This window comes from Macaca mulatta, chromosome 4, assembly GCF_049350105.2.
Source record: "Macaca mulatta isolate MMU2019108-1 chromosome 4, T2T-MMU8v2.0, whole genome shotgun sequence".
NCBI lineage: Eukaryota > Metazoa > Chordata > Mammalia > Primates > Cercopithecidae > Macaca > Macaca mulatta.
Window position 1 is genome coordinate 162,549,113 of NC_133409.1, and position 18,073 is coordinate 162,567,185.

At 36.3% G+C, this 18,073-nt stretch overlaps 1 protein-coding gene across 2 annotated transcripts in view; it reads right to left on the reverse strand.

Moving 5' to 3' along the window:
- CDKAL1 (CDK5 regulatory subunit associated protein 1 like 1) overlaps positions 1 to 18,073 on the reverse strand; it is a 707,863-nt gene that overhangs the window by 659,840 nt on the left and 29,950 nt on the right. The gene's annotated exons all lie outside the window — the stretch shown is intronic.

An 18,073-nucleotide genomic window follows, 5' to 3' on the forward strand; every position in this document is an offset into this window, starting at 1 on the left:
ATAAAGACAAGGATCAAATCTTTTCCATTTGTTAATTGTATCCCTCAGCACATAGCATATCTCACAGATACTCAAATATATTGAATAGTTAAGGAACACATTCACTTTTACTTCATATAAATGTAAAGGTCTCCATAAAATGTCTTGTAAAAAAAATTAAATTTTGTGGGTTAGATACATAAATGAGGAAAACACTTGATCCTAAAAAATCAATTATGAATTTGCTATATGTTTACTTCTGAAAATACACTTATCTATATAACTTATACATATGCTTCATAAAGGGACTGGGGGCTTTCCAAATCCAGGGTCTACAAGACGGTATTATATGTACAGTGTTCAGAACAGTGCCTGGCACAGAGTAAAATCTAAGTAAGTTTTTGGCATTATCCTGAATTGCTAAAGCAAAAACTTGGGGTTAAGGGTTGTGAGATAATTTATTGATTCATTGCAAAGGAAAAAAAATGCAACTTCAAGACATTTATTATAAATTATTGATATGTAAAATCATACCAAAACTGGAGATTATATTTTAATGATTACTGCAGGCAGTTCATACTGGCTGTTAATCTCAAACTGCTCAGTTCTGAAGGCTACTTAAGAAGCCATCATTACTGACCCTTTTGCCTGTCACACTACTGGGGTCACTTTAACACTGACATTTCATAAAGAATGGCATTAAAAATGAAGGTTAATGAAACTTGTGATAAAATAAAAATTTAATATAGCATATAAAATTTTTCTTCAAATATTTACCTAAAGTCTAACAAAAAAATTATATTTAATTTGCCCCAAACATTAACAAGGAACTTAAAAGGATGAACACTTTGTAAGAATGAAAGGGCTTCATTTCTGGGGCCTCTACAGCATCTAACTCAGTATCTTTAACACCGTAAATGTATACTGCATGGACTCTATGCAAATGACTCTTGTAAAATTCAAAACCTTATAAGGCTTCTCACCAAAAAACAGAGTCAGCAAATTTTATGAGTTAGTAAATGGGAAAATCACTCCTTAACAAACAACATCCAGTGCTCTACTTTAGTAGGAAGCAAGGAGATGACCTACTACATCAGGGACAACTGAAGTTCTGGAGGCCAAGCTACAAAAATATCGGGGCTTCTCTTGGAAAACTTAATAATGCATTTTAAGGTTTAAAAAGTAAAAAGTATCACGCCTGTAATCCCAGCATTTTGGGAGGCCAAGGCTGTTGGATCACTTGAGGTCGGGAGTTCGAAACCAGCCTGACCAACATGGAGAAACCCCATCTCTACTGAAAATACAAAATTAGCCAGGCGCGGGGGCGCATGCCTGTAATCCCAGTTACTCAGGAGGCTGAGGCAGGAGAATCGCTTGAACCCGGGAAGCGGAGGTTGCGGTGAGCCAAGATCACGCCATCGCACTCCAGCCTGGGCAACAAAAGCGAAACTCCGTCTCAAAAAAAAAAAAAAAAAGTAAAAAGTTAAGTGCCAATGAAACCAGCCTAACCATGAGTTGAAAGGAGAGACACAAGGGCTATGGCACAATGATAAAAAGGAGAAAATAGTACCCAGAATGCTTTAACCCATAGCTAAGAAAGGTGATGGCCAAAAACAACCTTACTTATAACCTGGAGAGGGAAGTTTGGTAATTAAAAATAAAGGAACTTTATATTGAAAGACTAAACAGAAGTAGAAAGTAAGTGTTCCATGAAGGACAAAGGGGCAGAAGTAACTCTGAAGCCCTGAGTCTAGAGAAGACTCACAGTCCAGCAAGGACGAGAAGTGGCCATAATAGTGCACCCACGGCACAGTCTCTGATGCACTCTAAGACTCCCAAATGCAGAATGTCACAAGCAGACACGGGAGGACCTCTGCTAGGTTCACTCACTCACCAAATGACTAGAATCTGTATTCCAGCCTTCCAGCAGCTAACGCCTACATATATTATTTTTGTTTAATTCTCAGAACCCCACAACTCTATGAAACTGATATTATTTTCATAACAAACTACTAAATGTCATGGACTTTCTGGGGGCTTGAAAATAATCAAAACCCCAAATGTTAGATTATAAATGTCAATGACCTACTGCAGGTGTGCCCAATCTGAGTACAAGGACCTCATGTGGTAATAAAATACTTCCAATTGCCATTGCCTAATTCAAATGTACATACATTCACAGACCATCCCTGTGGTCTCACTCCCAGGGCCTACGGCCAACTAGCCAAGAAACACCAATCTACTATAAATACAGACTTGAATAAGCACAAAATTGGGTATGTAATTAGCTCTGCTGAGGCTTAAGGTACTTGCTCTTCTACTACCACAGATTTCAAATTATAAATCATCCCTTCCTACATATCCTTCCCTCCCCTGCAAAAACCAGAACTATGCAATTTTAAGATCTATTTTGTGAATTATAGAAATTATCAAAGGCCCAATTGCTACATCTGTTTTGATACGGTCAATCTTTACAAACCTTGAAATACTCAACCAGCATCATCCCTAGGATCAAGAATGAATGAGAAGCATGTTAGGGAGAGGGGAGGCTGAGGCACACGGTGTAGTGACTAACAGCACGGGCTCCAAAATCAGACCAGGTTAGAATGCCAGCTCCACCTGCACTGCCTATGTGACTCAGGCCTAGTTCTTTAACCTCGCATTGCATCAGTATCCTCATGTGGAAAACACGGACTAAAAAACCGAAAAAATTTCCACTTCGCAGAGTTTTGATAATTAATATACGTAAAGCAATCAGGACAATGAACTGGCACCATAACAGGTATTACATATGTGCTAGTAAAACAAAAGCTATATGTAAAAACTCAAAACTGGGCTGATATAATTCTGAACAAAAATAAGGGCACTGATTACAAGCATCTTTGAGAGGCTAAGCACAATTTATACATGCTTTTTTTCAGGCATCCACATTGTATGCAATATACTTTCATTCCTGTATATTTTGCAACTTTCTTCTATGAAGAAAGGCAATTTTGCCAGGCACAGTGGCTCACACCTGTAATCTCAGTGCTTTGGGAGGCCAAAGCAGGTGGATCACTTCAGGTCAGGAATTCGAGACCAGCCTGGGCAACATGTTGAAACCCTGTCTCTACAAAAAAATACAAAAAGTAGCCAAGTATGGTGGTGCAGGCCCGTAATCCCAGCTACTCGGAAGGCTGAGCCAGGAGAATCGCTTGAACCCAGGAGGTGGAGGTTACAGTGAGCTGATATTGCGCCGCTACACTCCAGCCTGGGCAACAGAGCGAGACTCTGTCTCAAAAATTTCATCATAGATAGTATATGAGGAATCTAATCTAGCTACTGCACTTCTTTCTTTCCCACCCAGTAACTCTCTTCCATTGTCCTTTTATACTTTTCCTCCTGGTTCATGACTTAAGCTCATCAATGTCTGCCATAAACAGTGCTTGGTACTTAGTCCTGAGAAAACAATCAGAATTTTATATGACAAGACAGTTTCTTTTGTCAAACATCAAGTCAGCTTCTTCATCGGATGTCAATGCTTTCACCAAACATGTCTGCCATAGAGAACTAAGTAAACAACTAAAACAATCCCAAAACACAATTAAATAAGATAATGTGTGTAAAGCACAGAGCACAGGGACTGGCACTCTATAAATGTGAGCTGCTGTGGAATACTCCTAAAAAGGCACTACTCAGTCTCTCAACTTTAAGGTAAAAATAAATTTGTATTTGATTTCTAGTATACACATTTCTGTTGCTAGAAGCAAATTGAATTTATACATGCAACAACATGGATAAATCCAAAAACAGTGTCTTGAATAAAAGAAGCCAGACATAAAAGTACATACTATGATTCCATTCATATGACTCCCAAGAACGAGTGGGATCAGAATCAGAAAGTGGCTGCTGCAGAGGGGAGGGGAAAGGAAAAGGAGGGTTGACTGGAGAGAGGTAGGAAAAAATTTTCTGGGGTGATGGAAATATCCCCTACCTTGTTTGGGGTAGTGTTTACATAGGTGCATAAATGGGAAAAAAAATCACTGAACTGAACGCTTAAGATATATACATTTTATTGGATGTAAATTATACCTGAATTTTTAAAAATTTAAAAGGCAAATGCATCAGTATCTATTTTTTGTAACTTAGAGTAGGAATGTTATACACACTTAGGTGATTTAGGGGAAGGAAGGTTACAATAATTGCATAAGAAATATGGAGTCAGAGATTTATGAGATATGGTCCAGGGAAGACAAATACATGTATTTGTTCTTTTTATTGTAACTACACCTAAGACTAAAACATTTTCCCCATCCATCTTCTTGACATCCATCTCCTATTGTCTCTCTGAGTTCTGATCATTGGCTCATTCTTCCACTCATCTTCCCTAGACTGTAGTCTGCTTACACCATGATACTAATAGAGTTAACAAAAAGAAAGACTATGAATACCCAATCAAAACAGCAATGTTTTTATTAAATAGACCAGCAGCTGTGTGAGCACAGACTTGTAAATGCATCTGTTCTACAGGATTTTATGTTTAATTCAATTTGTTCAAATCAGAGCACCAAGGCCCTGTAACTGTGGGCTAGACAAGGAAATAGTTTTGCTAAACAGAATCCTATATGAACATGGTATTTTGAGAAAAGAATTGTACCTATTCATTCATTCAGTCATTCACACAACAAGCACTTACTGAGCACCTATTCCATTCCAGCTATTATGTACGATGCTGAAAACACAAAGATGAAGTACAGCCTGGTAGAGGTGACAGACATCTGAACAGATGGTTATAATACATTGGCAGGTTTAATAATACACTTAGGCCTGGGGTAGTACTATGAAAGCACAGAGCAGGGAAAGATCTCTTCTGAAGTCTGAAGCTTTTCTAGAGGAAAAAGGTACAAAGTGAAAATGAAAAATATACTCCCACCTAACCTCCACCCCATACATGGAGGGCTGCAGCTATATCATTAATGTTTCACTTCTAAATCTGGGTAGGTGATATATAACTGGTCCTTATTCTGTTAATCCTTTTCTCTGTCAAATCTTTCATAATAGAATGTGTTAATACTGCCACCAGGTAGTACCTACAGACTCTGAAAGCCTTCCCCACTTACAGCTCTTTCTTTCACAACCGATCGCTTACGGTCACCAAGGTTAGGTCGCCAACAAAGAAGGGAAATGGGGAACACAGACAGAAGTCCCTTGTAATAGCAGTGTATATGGAGGCCTGAAAAGGCAAATGGAAATAGCCTACCAAGATTTCAAAATACACTACAAAAAACTTTTTTAAATACAAAATGGGTATGGAGAACATATTCCAACCTCATTTTATACATACACAGTAAAAAAATAAAATATATATATATACCTGTGCCATATAGAGAAAAAAAGTTATCACAAACAACTAATCCCATTCATTCTGACCACTGTTCTCTCAACAAACATTACTAAACACCTGCTCCACACCACACAGAGAGAAAAGCAAGCTCCTGCCTCCAAGGTGGCTGCAGTCAAGTGGGAGGTGTCAGTCCTGTGAGCTGACTCCTAAAGTACAATGGGTAGGTTCTATGACAAGGACTAGCATAGAGTTTGCTACGAGGAACACGGAGAAACAGAAGGTGCTAAGCATTGCAACATTTACCATCTTCACAGGTCACACAAATAAATGCGTTACCCGGGAGTAAAAATGCTACAGAATAAAATCTGAAAATGCAGAAGACGTGAAGTTAATAAAATAAGAATTGCTTTACCACAAAATCTCACAAAACTGTTGACTTTTATTATACTTCATACCCAATTTCAAAGAGCATAAAATTTTCAGCAATGATGAAACACCAATTGTTCTCCTATTCCATACCCAGGAGTCACACCATCTTGCTAACACCTCCTTTTAATGGTTAAAAAGAAAAAGAAAATTGACAAAATTCTGGAACTTGTTTAAAAGACAGGTGTCACTATCATGCTGCAAATATCCTAGCTTAAGCCAAAATGACTGATAGAGACATGTGCTGGGGCCTCCAGACAAAGGTAGACTTCTCATGACTGGAGTAACTGTGTAACATGTTTACATGTGTAACATAACTCAGCTATTTATTCTTCTTTTACAGTTCTCAGACACTAAATAATGATCTTTAAATCAGTGTTTTGGAATGTTCATTTTTCCATCCTCAAAACACTGTTAAATACAACATAAAAAATAAATTCCTTACATATATATGTCTATAGCTAAGTCAACTTAAGGTACTTTTGAGTTAATTAATTGACTTCCCTCTCCTTGTGATCCTATAGTTATGCTGTAAGAACAATGCTGCTCCTTACACACCTCCTCCTCTTAGCATTCGAGAGTTTAAAGGTAAGGGGCACGACAGATTTGTGATGTTTTGATAGAGTGTGTTGCCATGGAAATGGACTGCCTTGTTCCTTATGAAGCATCATGACCTCATTGCAAATGAAACAAGAAAAGGATGATTTCTGAGGATTCAACTGAAAGAAAAATTAATGGCTAGGGAAAAAAAGATCCAGAAACTAAGCAGACAATGTGAAAAATATTGCAATGTCAAGTGCTATACTGAAATATTTTCAAAGAACTTTTAAAAGCTATGACCTCCAAAATAGAAACCCTATAATCAAAAAGATATAATATTAATATGAAGATAAACCATAGAACTAACTTGGACCTGTGGTTCCTGAAAAAATATATTACAACTTCAATTCTGATAAATTATGAGCAAAATCATATGAATTTCTGTGGCTGTTATAAAATTAAATTCATACTTTTTCCCTTCTAAAAGCAGTTTGCTTTCCTTTTTTTTTTTTTTTTTTGTGTGGTGCCCCTGTTTATACAGCTTATCCCTTATCACACTGACAAGACTGGGAACCACAGCAGATGGTCCCCCCAGACATAATTCTAACAGGTTTTTTGTGCAAACAAAAGATAAAGAAAGCTACAGCAATGATTTACTGATATCGAAAGTTGAAAACTGACAAAACACAAACTGCTTTTTTCTTGCTGTTTGAACTGTTTATCCTTTAAACTACTAAATAAGATAGATATGGCCAAAATTAAATATGTTTTAAAAACTACAAAACCAAATACTCCAATCTTAACAGCCATTAAGTTCTGTCTTTGAGTTACCTAAATGTCCTAACTTTGTTTTTTCTAATTTTCACCATTGCCTTGGTCCCAGCAAAAGAAAATATTTGTAAATTTCTGCTTTATAAATCCTATTTAGTTATTATGTTGTGAAATAAACTACTCATCTGGATTTTTCTTAAATGAGGAGGATGCATTTGAACTGAAAATTCCAAAATATTTTCCCAAGAAAAACTCACTAAAGAATGAATTAACTGAACTAAATCTGGAATCTTAGCTGCAAAGTCTATCCTATTTCAAAATAATCTACCATTTGAACATAACACAACACCAAATGGAAAATGTCCCCAAAATTACTCACCCTTCAAGATTTAAAAGTGTTTTCATACCATAAAACAAAAGCTATTTCATGACAATCTAACTGCAAAGAGAACTGTTTTTATGGTGTACCTGAAAATCCAGCAAGAGCCCCAAACAAAAATATATAATGAAACTGACAAGGATCTGAAATAAACTACCCAGACATCAAGCAAAAACACACCAGACAGACCCACAGGGCTCTTTTAATGTAGGTCATGATTGTCAGCCCATAGCAAAAACATGGTGACCCTTGATAAAAATTAACCTTGATTATATGTAATCATGCACATATTTTGCCCTCAGTAAACAGTCCTCTAAAGTAAGTCCAAGAAGTGGATATTACAATCAACTATGAACTACTTTTCACCAAAGAAAATGTCTGCCCACCATATTTCCATCAATGGAGGTACAGGGGTGCCTTCCATCATAATAGCTCAAGATGTAAGGACCCCATACCACCTGAGCTAGGATTACGTCCTCTTACTTTCTGAGAGGCTCTGTTTTATCATGGAAAAATTATGAAAGGAAGCAAATTAAAATCAAATCAGGAATAATAGGCCCCATTATATCATCTATTTTATAGTTTATTTTTGTAGAAATCATTCACAAAGTCTCTGACTAGGGGAGAGGTCCATATTAAAATGTTTATATTCCAATTAATCCAAGCTAATAAAACACTTTATGAAACAATCCATGAGGACAAAAATTCTCCATGCAGAATAATAACAAATATGTTCATATAATATGAACAATTTAGCCACAACTAGTTAATTCAGGTAGTGACAGCATAATACTAACCATATCAGTGTTGCAAATTTGAACCAGTATGAGCCAGCTAGTTTGACTGCCTTCCACAGCCAAAAAGCAGATGTTTGATTTTGCTAGCCGGCCATCACACAGGACAACTGAAAAACAGGACCAAGTGGGATACTCTGCTCAAATCAGTGCAAATCCATTACTACCGGAAGAGCAGTGGGTCAAAAAGCTCATCTCTGTAGGGCATCCTTATTCAATAGGAACAATAGGTCTTCTCTGTACAACGCTTCCAAATCCAATCTAAAGTCACCGTACATAAAAATATGTAAAGGACACATTTTTCTGATGTTAAGAACATCTAAAATTCAGAAAATGATAAATATATTCAACATAATCTAACAGTTGTTATTTGATGTTCTACATCCTAAACCAAATACTGTCTTTATTTACGAACAGAAAACAAATTCTGTCAAACATAGAAGAAATCTAATTTTGAGTTTTACAGTAAAAGTATGGCATCTATTTCAATTCTAAGACAACATATAAATCATCATGCTGATGTAATAGATATAATTTAAAATAAATGCAGCATACTTTCTTTGAACACATACTAGGTTCATTTCCATCTGCCATCTTTTTGGAGCATAAAAAACTCCTCAGCTGAAATATGTTTGCTAATAAATATAACGAGGTTTTTCATTGAAATTAAACTGCAAAAGTGTTATGAAAACTGTCATCTGCATACAACTCCAATCACCTACTATTCTCATTATGGTCAGTATACTACATATTCTTAATACATAAATAACAAACACTGACCAGCAAGGTAAAACAACAACAACATTGAAATCCACAATGGAAATTTCCAATCTGAAAAAACAGATCTCAGATACTTTTTCAAAAAAGGCAAACAGGAAATGTGTAACAATGAGTTGCGCAACATGGTCCTTAAAATCCTGAACTTGCTAAATGTCATCATATTAGAAGGAGACTCTGGCTACAAGCTAATTTAATACTTAAATGTTAATATAATTTCCCCATTACTACATCTGCCACGAATGTTTTCTAACCAATAAAAGCAAGACTAGAAAATGGTATGTATGAGAGAAAAGGAAAATCAGCAATATCCTTTTACATGTAGTCACAAACACACATTACATCTGAGCCTAGTTTTTTTTCTTTTTTTTAACTACTACTATACTTTCAAAAATTGGTGTTCATTTGAGCAGAAATAAAGTATGGAATTAGCTTGATTTTTTTTTCATCTAAAAATAATATAACTGAAATTAGACTACTATCTTGCCAGGCACATGAAGATTTTTAAGTATAATTTTGCTTAAAACATGCAGAGACTAAATCCTGAAATAAATTAACTTCTTTAGCCACCACAAAACAAGGAACAAAAACAGCACTGGATAAATCTTGTTGCAAATACTGCAATGTGGACCCAATACATATGATAAATAAAGTATAAGAAAGCACTCAGCATTTCTATGTAAACTGCTTCTGAAGGATTATTATGGAATGCACACACTGGCTGAACTTAGAGTGTTTGGGTTTTAAACATTAATTTACTTTGACTATGTGCATGTCAAAATGAAAGATTGCTGTCTAGATCCAGACGTGCCATATTAATATTGAACACAGGCATTCACTTCAGGTCAGTAGTCACTCCAAGTCAACTTCAGCAGGTGGTAAAAGTAATGTACTCATTAAAATGTATGTGTTACAAGGTTATCTCCCCAAAACAGCTCTCAAATAGAGGTAGCCTTGAAACTTAAGCATTAGATAGGCTAGAACCAACCTCTAATTGTCACAAGTCTAGAGAAAATTGAACTTACTCTTGCTGCCTAATAACCAATGAATTTAGTTGCTTTCATCAGTATCTTGGGAGAAGTCAGAGGTTTACATTCAATAAAGCTAACCTGGCTGCCTCGAACAGGGGTGAAGTGCTCTTGAACCAACCTACACAGACTAGAATATCATTTTAGATCTAGAAGCCAAATAAGGGATTTTTCTTCATTTTGGATGCCTCACTGTGTTTCTAAGTTAAGTGAAATTTTACTCCTTTCATTTTTATTAACTCCATTCAAATTATTTTCCTCTTTTATGAGATAAAAAAATTCAATTTTCCAGAATAAAGGCATAAAACTCAAGATATTAGGCCTGATTTATACCAAAGACATTTTTCTACCAAAAATTTTTTTTTTAATTACACCTGATCTTCAGCAAATACATCAAGATGGGTAACTATTCTCAAGAAGCTCAAATGCCTTTTTTTAAATTACTCAACACCAAAGATAAATCCTTTCCATTTTATATCTGCTATACCTAAATATCTGCTATACCTAAATCTAGACTGAGCTAGAGAGTAATTTTGTCTCCCAAGTCAAATAGTTTTCACTCCCCAGTCACCCAATTAATTTACCACTAACTGATAAATCACTTTTTCATTTTAATAACATTTTTAATATATATGAACTATGTTTTTACAAGGTACTTTTCCCCCCAAAATGTCAATCCACTTCGTCCATAAAAGCAGACAGAGTCCCCAAATTTGTAATTAATCATTTCACATTGCTTCATTTCCTTATTATCCACCCAATTACTAGATAAGAGAACAGACAGAAGGACAGGTCAGCAGAGATAGAGGAAAGAGAAATCTTCTTACAAGGATGAGACTGTATCTGTCTTGTTCAACTGCTGAATACATAGCACAACAGGCGTATGATGAATATCTAAGAACAAATGACTTTATAAAGAACTGGGGAACAGAAGAGTTCAACTTGCTTATTTTATATATGAATAAACTGAGGCTCAGGGAGATTACATGGCTTAACTAAGATCACAAGGTGAGTTGGTCGGCCTTGCACAGAGTAACTCAATAGGTGCTCCTTTAAACATTGAGTTTTTTCTTATTCTCTCTTTCACCTATAATACTTACTTCGTAACATCAATATAGTTCTCTTTTTAGAGATTCACATAAGCTTCCCCTTCCAGAAATACAGGTAGAAGGTAATTCCTCTCCAATGAGGGTGATAATATTTCCGAAAAATCCCACAGCAGAATATATTGGGGGAGAATTTTTTAATCTAGTGGGAAGCTAGGATAAAGAGACCAAAAGTAGAAAAATAAACTATAGAAGCCTCTATCAATAATTTATAACTTGCCACAATAAAGATATTGCACTAAATGAAAAGACTATAAGGTGACATTTTACCCTTTTTGTTTGTAATGATCAATACTTCACTTTTTGGGATTCTCTAACCATCCCGTGAGATCTAGAAAATTCAGGATTTTCCTTCTACAGTTTCATTCAAAGGTGAGTAAATTTCTTTTAACTAGCCGCAGATAAAATGCATTCTAAAAAGTTGGCCGAGTGCAGTGACTCACACCTGTAATCCCAGCACTTTGGGAAGCCAAGGCAGTTGGATCTCCTCAGATCAGGAATTCGAGACCAGCCTGGCCAACATAGTGAAACCCCGTCTCTACTAAAAATTCAAAAATTAGCTGGCAGTGGTGGCAGATAGACTGCAGTTCCTGCTACTTGGGAGGCCAAGGCAGGAGAATCACTTGAACCCAGGAGGCAGAGGTTGCAGTGAGCTGAGATCACACCACTGCACTCCAGCTTAGGCAACAGAGTGAGACTTCATCTCAAAAAAATAAATTAATTGGCAGGGCACAGTGGCTCACCCCCGTAATCCCGGCACTTTGGGAGGCCAAGGTGGGCCGATCACGAGGTCAAGAGATCGAGACCATCCTGGCCAACATGGTGAAACCCCACCTCTACTAAAAATACAAAAATTAGCTGGGCATGGTGGTGGGCGCCTGTAGTCCCAGCTACTCGGGAGGCTGAGGCAGGAGAATTGCCTGAATCCAGGAGGCAGAGGTTGCAGTGAGCCAAGATCACACCACTGCACTCCAGCCTGGGCGACAGAGCGAGACTGTGCCTCAACAACAACAACAAATAATAATAATAATAATAATTAATTAAAAATAAAAATAAATAAATAAAAAGCTTTCACTGTAGCCAAACATTTTTAAGTCCTATCAATGCCTTTCTTACTTCATGATGGATTTTCATTTTCTAGGGTCTCACGAGGTCCCAGATACCCTCCAACGCAGCTTCCTCCCAGCTCTCAGATACAAGTATTAAAGCCCAGAAGAATCACTCTCCTGAGAAAAAGGTTAAAACTGCTACGTTACCTACCAGTCATTTTTCTCCCTTTCTAACTCCCAATCCTCAGTTTCCTCTTTTCTGAATCATCTCAAAAAGGAGTGACTTCGATATATCTAAGGAAAAAAATTCTACTGATTCTGAAAGACTATATAAAAGTAAATTTAATATAATCAACTGAAATTTCACACAAAGGAAAATGGTGCAGGGGTAGCGAGAGAACACCAAATGGAGTAGCTAGTTTCATATTCAGGTAAAGGATTTTTCCATACTTCACAACACCCTTAGAATTAAAACAGCATAGCACCTGAATTAAGCATTCTGGTGGCTGGCAGTCAATACTAATTAGTAATGACATGATTAGACTTATCAGGTGGTCCATAGCCTATACCAATAATGAAATCTAACTCACTCCAAATGCTCTTGACCAAAGTAAAAGCATTCCTTTGGCAGGTGGCAGAAGGGATGAGGAGTCAGGAAGAAATACTCAACACTGGCCAGATGCCTCAAGGAATCACCAGTAAGAACAGGAAAATTAAAAGAACCAACTGAAGAAACTAACAAAGAACAATGTGCCTATTTTACTCAATTGCTGTAAGCATGAAATCTATACTTACAGTGCCCATGAATCACAAAATCTGTAAAGCACCAACAAGGCCATTAATATAGTGAGGCTCATAAAAGTGTCTCAAAAACTGAACTACTTAAACAAGAAAAATGCTAAATTTAATTATGCCAAGTGGTAACAAATCATTCAATGTTTTACATCTAACAGTAAAAATAAGAGCAACACAAATTAGAAACCACCTCTGTGCTCTATATAATAAGTTTTACTTGTTTCTCATGAATGGCATGGATATTGGTATAAATTCATTCAACAAACACTGAGGCTTATTATAAGACAAATATGGTGGTAGTTACTTTGAACACAAGAAGAAAGAGCCATCTCTATACTCAAGATCAGTCTAACAAGAGACAAATACATAAACAAATAATTGCAATAGAGTCTAACAAGTGCTACAAGAAGAAATAAAGACAATCTGGGTCACAGCAGTGTGGTAAGGAAGAGCCTGATGAGGGGGCAGAGTGGCCAGCATAGGGAAGAGTGAAGTTAAAAATGTTCAAGAAGGATTTTACACCTCACATTTCTTAATATAGTACTTTATTTACCTTACAAAGCAATACAATGCGTGTGAAAGAAGATGACCTGTCCCCCACACTTTTGGAACAGTCAAATGGGTTCTTTCAAAGACAAGAATTTAAAAGCTAAGAATAGGCCAGGCACAGTGGCTTACGCATGGAATCCCAACACTTTAGGAGGCTGAAGTGGGAGGATCCCTTGAGGCCAGGAGTTGAAGAACAGACTGCACAAGATGGCAAGACTCTATCTCTATAAAAAAATTTAAAAATTAGCTGGGTGCCAGATGCGGTGGCTCACGCCTGTGATCTCAGCACTTTGGGAGGCCGAGAATAGCGGATCACGAGGTCAGGAGATGGAGACCATCCTGGTTAACATGGTGAAACCCCGTCTCTACTAAAAAAAAACAAAAAAAAACAAAAAAAATTAGCTGGGTGTGGTGGCAGGCACCTGTAGTCCCAGCTACTTGGGAGGCTGAGGTGGGAGAATTGTGTGAACCCGGGAGGTGGAGCTTGCAGTGAGCCAAGATCGTGCCACTGCGCTCCAGCCTGGGCCACAGAGCAAGACTCCATCTCAAAAAAAAAAAACTGCTGGGCATGGTGGTACACATCTGTAGTCCCAGCTACTAAGGTGGCTGAGGCACGAGGATCTCCTAAGCCCAGGAATTCAAGGTAGCAGTGAGCTATGATCATGCCACTGCACTCCAGCCTGAGCAACAAAGTAAAACCTCGTCTCTAAATTAAAATTATTAATTAATTAATTATAAAGCTGAGACTAGATAAATAAGTTCACCAACAATCAAAGTGATCTTTGGAGCAAGACCCCAAACCTTCCAACTCCTAATTCCATATTCCTTCTATGAAGACATCACCCTATTCTGTCTGACTGGCTACCAAAAGAGGCTATCCATTATATATCCTATTTTGGCTCGTTTCCTAACTTATGCTCTCCATCGGAAAAAGATGTGCAAGAGAGAAACACATTTAAATAGACTGAAATGGACTAAATGTGTGTTTAAATCAAATTTCATTAAGTTGCCAGTTAATTTCAGAGACTCAAACTTAAAACATTTACATGTAATAGTGAATTTTCCTTATTAATGCTTAATACCATAATAGCTAGTACTTATCAACCATTTATTAATCATAATAACAACTCTATAAACCATTTTAGAGACAAGTAATCACAGGCACAGAGACGTTTGTGAAATATAGGTTGGTGCAAAAGTAATCGTGGTCTTTGCCATTACTTTCAATGCTCAAATCAGTGCAAATCCATTACTACCGGAAGAGCAATGGGTCAAATAATTCATCTCCATTACTTTCAATGGCAAAGACCACGATTACTTTTGCACCAACCTACACTTAGTTATGCCAAGTATACCAATTTGAAAGTTACCAAGTTTTTCAGATATTTGAGTTGGTCATTGTCTTTCAGATCCAGATGAGGGAGGCAATAATGTCAAGACAAAGCTAAAAGAACATCACACTTTCTGATTAAGAGCTAAAAAATAAGGTAAAATACCCTTCCTAGTATATTCTCTGTAGAAAGAACACAAATAATTTATAAGGAGAAGCTTCTGTAGATGAGGAAAGATAATCAAGATGAATTATATTTAAGGTACATAAATTGTTTTCCTTCTACGGAATTTTAATTTTTTTTTTTTTTTTTTTTTTTTGAGATGGAGTCTCGCTCTGTCCCCCAGGCTGGAGGGCAGTGCCGCGATCTCCGCTCACTGCAAGCTCCGCCCCCCGGCTTCACGCCATTCTCCTGCCTCAGCCTCCCGTGTAGCTGGGACTACAGGCGCCCGCCACCATGCCCGGCTAGTTTTTTTTTTTTGTATTTTTAGTAGAGACGGGGTTTCACCGTGTTAGCCAGGATGGTCTCGATCTCCTGACCTCGTGATACACCCGCCTCGGCCTCCCAAAGCGCTGGGATTACAGGCGTGAGCCACCGCGCCTGGCAAATTTTTTTTAAACATTTGAGTTCTCCTATCTGTTTTAGGCCTTGGTCTCTGCTACCTTAAGGCCCTGAATTTATGAAACACATACAGTATTTTCCTACCATGGGAATTTTTAGATGCATAACCCTCAAAGTTTAGGGAATAGAAAAATGGATGCAATAAAGTAAAAACTGCCAATGATGTCTAGTTTTCACTCTTGTAATATTTTCTCACTCATATTAAACAAAAATCAAGAAAAAAAATCAAAAGATGTTAATAAGCCCTTGCTTAATAAAACAATGACCCACTCTCTTTCCTAATTAAAAGCCCACAGTACTTGGAGTACTTATTATTTTCAACGAATGTTCAGACATAAAGTCTTATTAAAATTATGTATATTTTATAATTTCCTCCATTACTGATACATGCTTAAAGAAACTGATTCTGAGATATATTTTTCTTGTCCTTTTTCAGTTCTTAACACAGACTAGTGAGTGGCACTATGGACTAACAAGCATATTCAACCAACATGGATGATTGAAATTAAAAAGCTATAACATATTAACATATCTAGGCCACACAGAAGGGTCATGAGGTAAGATCATCAGCATAAATTAGCACTTATTACAAGGCATCTAAAGGAACCAGAGAAAATCTGCATGATAGATCTTTCTTTCATAACAAATATATAATGCTATTTGGTTGGCTTTCTTTTAATCACAAGTATTATTTGGAGGGAAAATACTCGTAGTCTAATATCACATTTTACTACCTACTCAAAACTGAAATTATGGACAGCCAAGGTATGTATGGGGTTGGAGGGGGAAGTGTGTTAAAACAATTTTGGGGACACTTAGCTATCTTCGTCCATTTGTCCAGAAACAAAGGGGTTTTTTAAAAATAAAAAAATCACTGAGTGCATTTTTGCTTTTTCTGATTTTCCCACAAAAATCTGAAGGCATTAAATCATTTCGGAAAAAAGCCTTTGTTATTTACCAAACCCACAGAATTATACATCTACTAAAAGAGGTGAAATAGCAGTTGTTTGTTAATAAAGCCCTATTTTTTCATCTCTACAATAAGAATATCCTAAGACTATGGCCTCTGGGGTATTAAAGCATCACAGTATCTTCTTTTTATTTTTTATACTACTCATAGCTCACAGAACCACTGTCACATACTGGAAGAAAATATCTACATGATAGTCTTTAGCTACTGGAACTGTTGCTGAATAATCAAATCCTCCTGTAATTATGCATTTTTAGACAATTCAGACAAATCGCATATGTATCATATTACTAACATCAACAAACCCTGCTAGAAGAGTGAACATTTAAATATAAGCACATATACTCCCATGAACATAAAAACAAACCTCTAACTGCCAACTGTGTCTTCACTTTCCCCAAACTATATACATTTAGTAACTGAGACAGTCATTTCAGAGTTAGGAGGATGGGTTTTTAACGGAAAAAAAAAAAATGTAAACTCTTTCTTTCCAAGGCATGGTACCCTAAAAAGTGATTTTCAGAGAGAAATAAAAACTGAAACATACACATTATATTGGTTCAAAATAGTCCCTACTTTTAAGTAAAGGAAACAGTAGAAGCACAAACAGTAGAAACACATCTGAAATTATTGTATCTTAGACTTCTGAACTTACCCCCACAACAAAAGTAAAACATTTTATAATAGCAATGGAACTGTCTTGTGCTTTTTCACCCCTGTAAAAATCACTGACAAATGCTGTTAAAAAAAAAAAAAAAAAAAAAAAAAAACTATAGATAGCTTTGATAGGATAAAAAAAAAATATCCTACTTGGATTCCCTTTCTAGGTCATAAACTACATTGGATGTAATAGACTCTATAAATGAACAATCAGGAGGTTTCCATCTAACTGTATGGGAAGCGTATCCACCACATCCTGTTATATAAATAATCCTCACTTCAAGTCAAATTCATATTATCTAATTTTTGCATTTCTCACCTAGAGAGGCTCTTCATAGGACCTGGACCTAGATTCTCCTCTCATCACACAACTGCAAGTAGGAAATTCAAGCAATGAAAGGTTTCGCTACATTTTCAAAGGTACTTTTAAGATAAAATTTATTCCAAAATGAATAAACCTGGGCAGTGTGACCTAAAAGTCACATAAATAATTTACTTATGGCTGTTATGTTTTAATCACTGGACTGTTTTTAGAGGCTTAAAAAATTTAATGGTTTTTGTTATACAAAAGCAACTAGGTTTTCCATAAAACATTAGCTGTCACATTACTACAAGGTTTTATCATTAATTACAATGGATTACACAGGAGTTTATATCTACAAAATGATTGTTAAATACCTGAATTTTCAAACCATTTCAAAATAAAAATGAAACCTGGTCCTAGTAAACTTTACATGAATTAAAGATCCATTTACAAAACAGAAAATTAAATGTAAAAAATATAACCTCAATTTAAAACATTTGTAGATAAAACATTCAACACACTTTTTCATCAGAAAAAAGCAAATTAAAATATTAAACATAGGTAAACAGTGCCATCTTTTGGTAAATTTAGGAACTGAGCTAAATTGTACAAAAATATCTTTAACAGATCAAAGGTGAGTAGAGCAAAGAATTCAAAAACCATCAGTTTAT